The 12,076-nt window shown below is 40.8% G+C and overlaps 1 long non-coding RNA gene across 1 annotated transcript in view; it reads right to left on the reverse strand.

Moving 5' to 3' along the window:
* LOC111091728 overlaps nucleotides 1-12,060 on the reverse strand; it is a 32,290-nt gene extending 20,230 nt beyond the window's left edge. The window contains exon 1 of the long non-coding RNA XR_005355403.1: nucleotides 11,418-12,060. This is a non-coding gene — a long non-coding RNA (uncharacterized LOC111091728). The remainder of the gene's footprint in view (nucleotides 1-11,417) is intronic.
* Between the last annotated feature and the right edge of the window lie 16 nt (nucleotides 12,061-12,076).

The raw sequence follows: 12,076 nt of genomic DNA on the forward strand, positions 1-12,076 counted from the left end.
TAGAAAACTTTGTCAATGCACCTCACTTTGTGTTTCTGTGGGTAATGCTGCATCAGACAGTAAGCTTCCTGGGGGTGAAAACTGGGTTGCATCATCACGGTTTATACTCCTATAGACGGTTCTTTGAACAGCAGGCCATTTCCACAGTCTACCTTCTTACTTTGCTGCAAAAATCACTGAAATTGGGCTTCTGTTTTCACCCATCACATTGCACCATCCCCAAAATGATTCTTCATTATTATTCACGTTGTTTTATAATATACAACCCCCACTTCTCACTTCACAGACATTTACACTTGACTGAGCATTGCTGCACACACTCCTTGAACGCTCGCCCTTTGCAGGGTCTGTGCCACTAGACTCTGTGGATCGTTTGTTCTCTGCTAACGTCCCTATTGAGCCTCTGTGGGTTCATCAGCATCCCTGCCCTCAGCAGTGTTGGCTGTTTTTCCTGTAGATAATATTTTCTCCTGTTGTGATTTTATTCAATCGGGTGGTTTAACTATCACCGACAGACTGGTCTGTTTATGTGTGTGTGTGTGCACATGCATGTGTAAATTATATAAAAATCTATCTCGTTTTGGTGTCCCGGGGAAGGGTGATTCACCCTGTGTGTGGGCGCGAAGACCAAACCCGGCCTATGAGCGAGCTCCACGGTGAACTGTTGCACATGAGGGAGGGACTCCAAGGCCTCTGCTACGTGGCTTACAATCACGAGGACCTATTTGTGTTTACAGACCTGTGAGTCAACTGATGTTTGGCTGCTGTAGGTCGGGCTCGGCTGGAAGCTGCAGGCCCCACGTCTGCTGGCCTTGTCTCCAAATTATGCATTTGATTCCAGTTCCTTAGTTTCTGGGAGGGTCCCAGGAGGATGGGGCTGGGGCTCAGAGGACACGTTCTTCTCTGTGGCTGGTCACCAGAGAGCAAGAGCCAAACTATGCAGGCGATCGAGGGAGTCTGCTGTAGCATCACATCCAAACTCAGCACCAGTGAGGTGGCAAGGTGGCTTCACCCAAGGTGGGAATGTTACCTTACAGTGAACCAGCATTTTATGATTTTTAAACATGTCCTGAGATGTTTCTTTTATTTTCAAGTATTACTGCCATTATTGTATTACTCGGGAAAAGCACAGTATGAGAAGTGACTTCAAAATCTCAGTGGCTCACAAAACCATGTGTTTTATTCTTCACACTAATGTGCTTGTGAGTCAGTTATGACTCTGCTCATAACAACCTCATTTTGTGACCCTCTCTGAGGGAGCGGCCCCCATAAGTAACGGCCGCCAGTCTTACAGCAAAGAGGAAAGAGAAACATGGTGAATCTCAAATTGGCTCATAAAGCTTTTCCTTGAAAATGACACACATTACTTCTATCAACATTTCATTACCCAGAGCACAAGCCATGCTGCTTCTAAACTCAACAGGGCAGGGATGTATAATCACCCACAAGGAAATGAAGTAAATAATTGTGAACAATGCAGTCTGCCATACTTCCTTGAATTCAAGCATGGATCATATTTGCAAACTTTATTATTCTTTCTGATTGTGACACCATAGGAATACAGTGAATATTGTCCCTGAATTTAAGAATGTTCAAAAAATAATAATCTGTGGCTTTGTGGAGCTAAATTTCCAGAAAAGTCAGGCACGTTTGTTGGACTGATCTGCTATGTACAATTCCATAAACTGGATTTTTTTTAAGAGCACAATTTGTGAACAAACCAAATGGCCACAGGACTAAAGATCCAAAAGACACAATAAGGTCAGAGGTGTATTTGGCGTTATTTTCCTATCAGGAATTGGCCAGTTATAGAAGTGTAGAATGAAAATCTAAAAGGCTGAAAATCTAAAAGATTGAGATTATTCTGCAGAATGGACTTTCTTCCCAAAATCTGGTTGTGTGTTGAGACGTATGAGGCACACACACTCAGAGAAGGTTTATTACCCACGTAGTGAGGTTGTTTGGGAAGGCTCCCTCGCCAGGGGCTCATTACATCATACTGTGGTTTGGGGGAGGGATGGGGTGAAGTCTCTTGTGCTCATGGCCTGGGTCATGTGTGCTTTAAAATTCTGGCCAGTGTCAGAAGTGGGGACACTAGAGTATTAGCTTGCACAGATGTAGAACAGAAGTGAACAGGAGTGGAGGGGCTGTAGGAGTCAACAGTCAAATATCAGAAATGAAATCAGACTTGTTACAACAGCTTTTAGGTGGGACGTTAGAGTTCAGAATTTCCAAGAGTAGAGGACCTGGTAAATGTGCTAGGAGTTGGGTTGCACACCCAACAGGGCACACACCATGTGAGCAGAATAGGCAAGTCCCATAGACACTGAAATATGGCATTGCAACATCTGCACATCTATTTGAAACAAGACGCTACAGGACACTTAGAGTCCAGAGCATAATTGCCTTAAGGAAAGAAAAGTAAACACATAATTTCTGGGGGAAAATAATCTCACTCACCATTTCAAATTACATCTATATTTATTCATAAACAATATCTGATATGCAATCACAAAGAAGTAGACATGTAGCAATGCTCTATGTTAGATTTGAGGAAGAATAAAGGTAAACCATTGTTAGCTGTGTCTTAGTCAGCGCTGGCTGCCACTACACAATGCCACAGGCCAATGGCTTAACCAATGGAAATTCATTTCTCCCAGTTCTGGAGGATGGATATGCTAGATCAAGTTTTTAGCTGATTAGTTGCTGGGTAAGAGCCCACTTCTTGGCTTATAGTTGGGCACCTTCTAACTGTGCCCTCACATGGTGGGGAGGGAGAGAGAGAGAGAGAGGGTATGAGCTTTTTAGTGTCTTTGGTGTCCTAAAAGGACACAAATCCTATGGGTTAAGGGGCCCCACTCTCTTGGCTTTATCTACCCTAGATTAATTAAGGCCCTCTGTCCAATTACAGTCACATTAAGACAGGGGCTTCACAAGACATAAAATCTGGGAGGAAACAAACATTCAGGCAATAATCTATACAGTAAGACCAATAGGAGGTCAATGTAATGGTATTATCAAAAGTGAATTTTAAAATGATTAAGATTAATATGCTTAAAAATAGAACTCAAGACTAAAGAACAAATGACCCAACTTAAAAATCAGGAAAAGACCCCCTAGACATTGCTCTAAGGAAGATATATAAATGGTCAATAAGTACATAAATAGATGTTTAGCATCACTAGGGAGGTGGACACAAAAACCACAATGAGATACCCCGGCACACCTATTAGCATGGATGCTATCAAAGAGCACACAAATGAACAAAACAAAAACAAACAAGTGTTGATGAGGATGTAGAGAAATTGGAACCCAGCATTGCTGGTAGGAAGGTAAAACTGGTGCAGCCACTATGGAAAATAGTATATGCTGTTCTTCAAAATACTAAAAGTAGAATTAGCATATGATCCAGCAATTATGCTTCTAGTTACATAGCCAGAGAATTGAAAGTGGGGCATGAAGAGATATTCGCACACCCTTGTTCTTAGCAGCATTATTCCCAATAGTCAGAAGGTGGAAGTGATCCCAGTGGATGAATGGATAAACAAAATGTGGTCTGTCCACACGATGGAATATTATTTAGTCCTGAAAATGAAGGAAATTTTGATATAAGCTACAACACAGATGAATCCTAAAGAATTTGCTGAGTAAAATAAGCCAGTCACAAAAGAACAAGAACTATCCGGTTTCACTTATCTATCTGCATTTAGGGCAGTCAAAGCCATACAAATAGAAAATAGCTGGTGGGTACAAGAGGCTGGGGTGCTGGGAGGTGGCACTGGGGAGTTGCTGTTTAGTGGATGTGGGGTTAGTTTTGGGATGATGACAAACTCTGCAGGTAGATGCTGGTAGTAGTTGGGAAGCAGTGTGAATGTTCTTAACGCCACTGAACCATCCATTCAAAGGTGTTCAACTTGTAACTTTTACAGTATACATGTTATACCACAACTGAAAATAAATTAAAATAAAAATAATAATTTTTTATGGATGATTTCTGCAGAGAACTGAAAGTGACATGAAAGAATACTAAAAAAACCCAGAGTTTAAGGACACGATAACGGTAATTACAATGATGAGTGAATTTAATAGACTATTAAAGACAGCTGGAGCTAGAGCTGACAAACACTTTACGCCTGAAGCACAGAGAGAGAAGTCAGAAACTAAGAAAATGAAATAGGATATTTAATCCAACTCGTTTGTAAAAGCCATAGTCTCCATAAAACTGATTCAAGACTCCAAGCCACAGATTTGAAAACCTCTACAAACTCGAAATAGGGGAATAAAAAGGAAACCATCCAGGTTTATCCTCATAAAAAAGTGCTGTAAACCAAACACAGAAAAAGTCTTACAAATATCCAGACCAAAAAAGTCATTAACTTCCAAAGAATATTGTAATGACATCTGACATCTCAACAGTAGCAATAAAAGCCAGAAGACAATGGGATGGCATTTTCAACATGTTGACAAAAATTATGCCAACATATAATTCTATCATAAGAAAAATACCTTCTTCAAAATGAATGCAAAATAAAGATATTTTGGGGCAAGCAAAAACTAAGATACTGGTTTATGAGCAGACACACAGACATTTGAGAATAATCTTCAAATAGGAAGAAAATAATCTAGCACAGAAAGAAGGTGAAAATTATCAGTAGAAAGAGTCAATAAATAGGCAAATCTAAACAAACACTGATTGTATGAAATAGTAAAAAAAAAAATGCCTTGTGAGACTGAAACTATATAGAAAATCTAAATAAATACTTACAAAATTTCACAGATCAGTTTTGCTAACCTTCACACTAATTTAGGGTTAGTCACGTTTCTAAAAGACCAGATAATTCACAAGCTAGAAGAGTAGAAAATTAAATTAGAAAACATTAGGATAATTCAATTAAAAAAGACAAAGGAAATTGAATAATTGAATAGAAGAGGTAACTAGAATAACTGTTAAAATTAAGGCAGAGACTGAAAGTTGGGTATAGAACAAAACACAGCTGCCTATGAGAGACATACCATTATCTACTGAAACAAAAAGTTGAAATTACTAGTATGAAAAAAGTTATATCTTGCCACCACTCTCCAAAAAATAAAAATATTTAATTATACAAATATCAAAGTCAACTTCCCTAAGAAAAGACACAGTATGAGAAAGAGGAGAATATTTTAAGGCAAAATTATAATCTCCCAAATAAAACTTTTGCCTCTTTAAAAATAGCTTTACTATTGCCATTAAAATTCGTCTGCAACAGACTAATCTACAAGTGGTACCTAGTGGTATATAAAGGGCTAATAGTGCAAAGAGACAAAATTCAGAATGGATGTTAAATGTCTGAACTACATGATGAACTAGCTTTATCTCACTGAGCATGAAAAACACTGCACCTATCAACCCCCAAGTATGCATTTTTCTCAAAGACACAAGAGATATTTACTGATATTTACTGTGCCCCATAGACTGGGGCACATAGTGAGTCTCAACAATTATAGAATGACTCACCTCATACAGATGATAGTTTCTACATGCAGTAAAATTAAACTGTATAGTGGTAATAAAAACATTTTTAGAGGGGGCACGAGGGGCAGAGAGAGAGACAGAATCTTAAACAGACTCCCTGATGAATGCAGAGCTGGACGTGGGCCTTAATCTCACAATCCTGCAATCATGATCTGAGCCGAAATCTAGTTGGATGCCTAACCCACTGAGCTACCCAGGGGCCCCAAAAAACATTTTAGATTCCACATGTACTTGAAGATTAAGAAGTACTTTTCTGGATAACTTACGGGTCAAAGTATAAGTCATTGTGTACCAGAGTGAATCAGAATCTATTTTGAACTAAATGAAGGTTAAAAAAAAAAAAAAAAATATATATATATATATATATATATATATATATATATATGACATTGATGCCTCTCAATTTGAGCTTTAGAGAAAATATAAGTACATCTATTAAAAAAGACGGGCTTGTAAACAGGTATGTCAGCATTGACCTCAAGAAGCTGTAAAGAGCACAGCAAATTAAACCCAATGCAATTACTCTATTTACAGAAGAAACAAACTCAAATTTTCACCCAAATAATGCAAAAAAAAAAGAAAAAAAGAAAATGAAACACTAATTTGTGATAAAAATCACATTTAACATTTGTTGTGTGTGTGTATATATATATATATATATATAGCAGCTACCATAATAGTTAACAGTGAGAGACCAACAAATTCAACAAATTCCCTCTGAGATTAGAAACAGGACAAAGATGGATTGAATTGATTCACCAATTCAAGAAATCATTGTTCTAGAGGTCTTAGTCTGTGTAACAAGGCACGGAGAAGATAGCAAACAAATATAGATTATAAAGGATTAAAGAAAACCAACATTAATCATAGATGTCATGTTTATTTTTGGAGGAAATCCAAGTGTGCCTCCAAAGAAGCAATTAGAATTACACAAATTTACCAATAATATGGAATATAGATTATATATATATATATATTTTAAAGGAGTTTTATTTTATAAATGCCAGCATGAAACAATCAAACAACAATCTTTGGAAAGAAAAAAAAAAAAACTGCCATTTACAATGGCACCCAAAGCTCAACAGGGCTTATGAGTAAATCTAATAAAAGATATGTAAGAATCTACTGAAACTAAAATTGTTAAGACAAATGAAGACGTACTTTAAATAAAAAAAACTAATATCCTATGTGCATATTTTGAAAGGCTTAAAGTTGTAAAACAGCATCTAACAAAATTATGTATAGATTTAATGAAAACTCAATCAATACCCAAGACAGTTGTTTTCTTTTTTTTCCCCCAGTGTGGTAATTGATGGACATACTGAAACATACATTTGGAAATGTAAAGGGCAAATATATCAAAGAAAAATTTTAAGAAAAATATGGTGAAGAACTTAAGTTGCCAGGTATCAAGACATTTCAAAGCCACATTCGTGAAAATGATGTGATTGTTAGCGTGAGGATAACCAGCTAGACCAACGGAATGGAAGGTGTAAGACCAAATATAACTAAGCAGCTAACCAAACAAGCAAACAAATAAAACACTAACATTTGATCTAAAACAATGTCTAGACCCAAAACAGTAGGGAAAGGGGGTTCTTTTCAGTAATTTGTGCTTGGCTAATCAGATAGATACCATACAGAGAAAGGAGGGGTGAAAAGAATCTTCACCACCACCTTACCTCATACTCCCAACTAATTCCAAATGAATTGTTGAGAAAACTGAGAAAGGTAAACATGACACTTTGCCTGTAAATGTCAAGATAGTGAATAAATATGGCTGTGCCATCCATAAGATCTCCATGGCAACTGCTCACCTACACCTTTGCAGGGAGAAAGCAGCATCCTTTAGGACGGGCGTGGCCAGATATGGCCTACAGGCAACAACAGCAAAGGAGAATGGATTCATGACCTAGTTGGAAAGAAATATTCGTTGAATACAATGCAAAAAATTCAGCCTTAAGGGAGAAGATGAAAAGTACCGATTACATAGAAATTAAGAATTCTTCTGCATCTAATGATGGCACCAAGAGAAAAAAAATTGCCAGTCACTGGCTGGGAGAAACAACTGGAACCATAGTGGCCTGCTACTGAGAGTGCACATGTAAGATCACTCTGGAAAGCAGTTCATCATTGTCTGTGGAAGATGAACTTTCGTGTTCTATTGCTGTTTCTAGGTGTTTCCCACAGGATGTATGTTTATATACGCAGGTACTAAAATACATGTATTCATTCAGAACAACATCATCTTTAGTAGCGGTGTCCGTAAAACAACCTAAAATCCTTCCCATTCAGAATAAACAAGGGGAAACTATGGAATATTATGTTGAACTGAAAAGGAGTGTATGATGCCGTATGAACGTGGAAGAATGAAACATGGACGTGTTGATGTTGAGTGAAGGAAAGAATGAACAGAAAACACAGCTGGTGTGATTTTAAAACAGCCCAAATCAATGAATTTTGGAAACAAGTTGGTGTGGTGATCAGGAGAGGAAATTGTCGGTGTCTGGTACGCTATTAATTGACCTGCATGGTGTTTTCACCCTATAACAGTTCATCTAGTTGTATTCCTTGATTTATGTACCTTCCTTTATTTATGTTAAATGTTTTCTTTTTTTAAGATGAATGAATATATATATATATTCATATATATTCCCCCCCCACCCAGTATTCCTCAGGTTAAAATATCTGACTATTTTAGCTCCAGGACCGTATTTACAATGCTCAGATCATAATCTCTAGAGCCAGAATTTCCAGGTTCAAATCCTCAACTGCTCTGCACTAACCTTGGGCAAGGTCATTGATACTTTTGTGCTTCATATTCCTCAGTTGAAATGAAAAAGCTAATGTCATGATTCCTGTTGAGAATTGCACACGATAATGTGTGGACCCCCACCGAGCAGGACACAGAGTAAGCACTAAACCTTGGTAGACTTTTCTGCATTTCAATTTACATTTTATTCTCATCAGATGTAAATCCTGAATGTATTTAACTGTTGTCAATTTTCGTGACCTTTCCATTACAGGAGCTTCAGCCAGTAGTCATTATCTAAATGTGGTAATTATTGAAACATTGACAATGAGAAATAACTGATGCCAGCTTGCTATTCCATAAGTTTTAATGCTAGCAAAGTATACATAAATATATGTATTTTAATGTTCAATTTTGAGTCTATAAATCCCTAGCATCAATGAGAGTAAAAAAAAAGCTAATGTTCTTTTGTCTTTTTTTGGTTCTGATTTAGTGTGGTAGCAGTAACTGATTCTGTTCAGCAAGCAGCACACGGGGGTGATGAGGTTTCAAGCAGCACATTGGCCTCCTCATAAGTTCTGTGTCCAACAAACGAGCCACCAGCTCTAGTGAGCAGCCAATTTTGCTTGGCAACTTGCAGAGTCTTCCCTTGGGTCACTCTGATCCTGTTCAGGAAAACCAGGAGAATATTCTCCCTCTTCTTGTTGGAAAAATTCAGTTTTATTGAACATAAGAAAAAAATACTTCCTTCTTTTTTGCCACTGGTGAGAACACAATCAACGGTGTTGGTGAACTAACTATATTTGTAGTGAAGTTACAAGGATAACGGGGCAGTTAAGCAAGCAATTGAGATTCTAGAGACTAATACTGATTTGCTACGACGCGCCACCCTGACCTGCGCGACCTAGTTCGTGTCGAGTGTGCGCGACATCCTCTTAACAGTATTTTGTCGACCCAAAACGGAAGCAAACAAAGCAGCCAGCTATCGACAAATCAACGGAAGGGGACATGTTGTGTATTCCGGTTAGAGTGGAGGTGGTGCTGGTGGTGTGAAGAGTGACACATGTCTACGAGGCATGTCCCGTCAGGGCATCCAGCCCGTGCTTGGAAAATCAGTGCTAAGCAGGGATGCAGGGGTGAAAATAGGGAAAGCAAATGCGTCTTACTTTGCCATTTTACCTAGGATCAGCCGTGGCTTTGTGCCGAAGGCTTTTTAGAAAGATGTGAAGCATTAAAATGACTAATTATAAGCACACTTTACACCATTCCGTGAGGCCTTTATGATTACAAAAAAAGCAGCACACTTTCTAATTGCTGCTGAGGGGCCTGTGGTGTCTAATATTGTATTAAACCACGGTACCAGCATTTTAGTTACTTATGCAAAAACCACATCTGCAATTGATAGAAATATTTATCAGTGTGTTCACCAAAATGAAAAAGCACTGAAGCAAGTAATAGCATTTAAAACAAATATAGGAAAGTCCAAATGAAAATGAAGCATTTGAATAATTACACAGTGTGCAGCCCGGAATAAATGATATCAAAATCCACTTGTGTTTCAAATCAACAACACTGACATGTAACAGAATCTCGATGATACTGTACAACGAAAATTCAATCCGTAAAAACATCCTCGTAGAACATTTCAGGACAATGGGAAATCTGCAATTTTTCTTTCGCATAGAACAGTTGGATGCTGGAAATCATTATTTTTTTTTTCATTATTATCTCATGATTACAGGGTAATAATGATTATCTATTATCTCATGTAACTCATGTGTTCTAGTTTAGGACTCCCGCATTGTGGAGACTGTAAGGAGTTTAGTGTAAGCTTGCATTTATTTCGGGAGCTTGTGACATCGGATGCATGAGCTGCTGCTGCCCTGTGCATCTGCAGTCCTGTCCAGGTGAGAGCGGGCCCCCGGAGGTGTGGGGCCTGCTTGCTCCTTCTTTTTCTTTTTTTTTTAAGTTTATATATATTTTTTTTCTTAAAGATTTATTTATTTATTTATTTATTTATTTATTTATTTATTTATTTATTTATGATAGACACAGAGAGAGAGAGAGAGAGAGGCAGAGACACAGGAGGAGGGAGAAGCAGGCTCCGTGCCGGGAGCCCAACATGGGACTCGATCCCGGGACTCCAGGCCACGTCCTGGACCAAAGGTAGGCGTCAAACCACTGAGCCACCCAGGGATCCCCCTGCCTCCTCCTTCTAAAGTGCGTGCAGCCACCCGGGTTAGCAACTTGCAGCATCCCGAACTCATCCCTTCCTCCCATCCTCGGTGAGCTCATCATCCTGAGACTGCGAGAGGCTTCCTCGTGCCTTGCAGCTAGTGGTCAGAGGCACCGCGAAGGGGACGAGGGGGGGCAGCCAAGGGCCTCTGGAGGCCGTCTAGTGCACAAAATGAGCTTGCCCGTTGGTCTGAGTACTTGTGGGGTTGGGAAATCTGCTTTTGGGGGCTCATTCGTGTCCTCAAAGAAAGCCTTCTGCTTTCAGGGCTCCACGCAACCCTCCCGGCATCCTAACGGAGTCTGAATACGAGCGGCAGGTGTCAGGCAGGCCAGCTGGGCCAGGTAGGGCCCTGTCCAGAGGCCGCCCTCGGGGATGTGCCAGCCTCTCTGGGAGCGTCTGTAGGAGCGGAGGAAGCAGCTCAAGCCCCCAGGAAACTGGCAACTGCAGTGTGGACAGGCCTGAGACATGCTTCTGGAGGCCCGCCTGCTGGCAGGGTGGTGGCCCCCTGGGCTTCTCGGCTTATTGAGGTTTAACTGACAGAGAGAAATTGCTTTTCCTCTCGGGATATGAGGAGCTGCTTGATACACACGTGACATGATGTGTTCATGGCCCCACAGGGCTACTGTTGGGGTGCGTGTGCGGACAGTCCTTGGGGTCTATCTCCTGGTGGACGTCACGTGTGCAGTGTGGCCCAGGTAGCTATTGTCAGCGTGCTGCACCTGACCTCCCCCGAGCGCACTCGCCTTACAACTAGAAGTGTGTACCCCGTGACCAACATCCCCCATCTCCCCAGCCCCCAATCCCCAGCAGCCACCCCTGTACTCCGTGACCAAGAATTCAGCTTTTTTAGATTCCGCATGTCAGTGAGACAGGCTTCATCTTTCTCCATCTGACTTATGTCCCCCGGTGCATACCCTTGAGGCCCAGCCGTGTTGTCGCAAATGGCAGCGGGTCTTTTCTGCTATAGCCACGGCGCGCGTGGACGGCTCATCTCTCCACATTGCGGCTGCGGGGAGGGATGCTGCAGTGAACAGGGCAGTGCACATATCTCATCGAGGTCCTGATTTCAATTCCTCTGGGTCCAGATGCTGAGGCAGGATCGATGGATCATAGGGTAGCTCTAGTTTGAACTTTTTGAGGAACATCCCCACTGGTTTCCAGAGCTGCTGCGCCATTTCGCTTGCATACCGAGGTCCCATCTCCACAGCCTCACCAACACTCGTCTTTCCTTGTAGTTTTGGTGCTGATCCCCCCAGCAGGTGGGCGGTGACATCTCTCCGCGTTGGGATCTACATTTCCCAGAGAAGGGGTGACGCTAAGCCCCTGTCTGTGTGTCTGTGGGACAGGCCGTAGGTCTCATGCCCCAACACCTGGTTGGTGATTTTCCCATCACACAGCCCTAGTTCTTCTTTACAGCAAGATCTGTTAGAGACTAGAGATGGAGAGAGTCCTCACGTTGGCAGAAGACTGGCTGGTCCTTGGCGGTCAGCTACTCCCTGGACCCCATAGAAGGTGCTGGCGTCTCCTGGTCACACGGCTGGGTTCTGATGATGAAGATTCCAGAATCCAGGTC

This window comes from Canis lupus, chromosome 2 (assembly GCF_011100685.1).
Source record: "Canis lupus familiaris isolate Mischka breed German Shepherd chromosome 2, alternate assembly UU_Cfam_GSD_1.0, whole genome shotgun sequence".
Classification (NCBI taxonomy): Eukaryota; Metazoa; Chordata; class Mammalia; order Carnivora; family Canidae; genus Canis; species Canis lupus.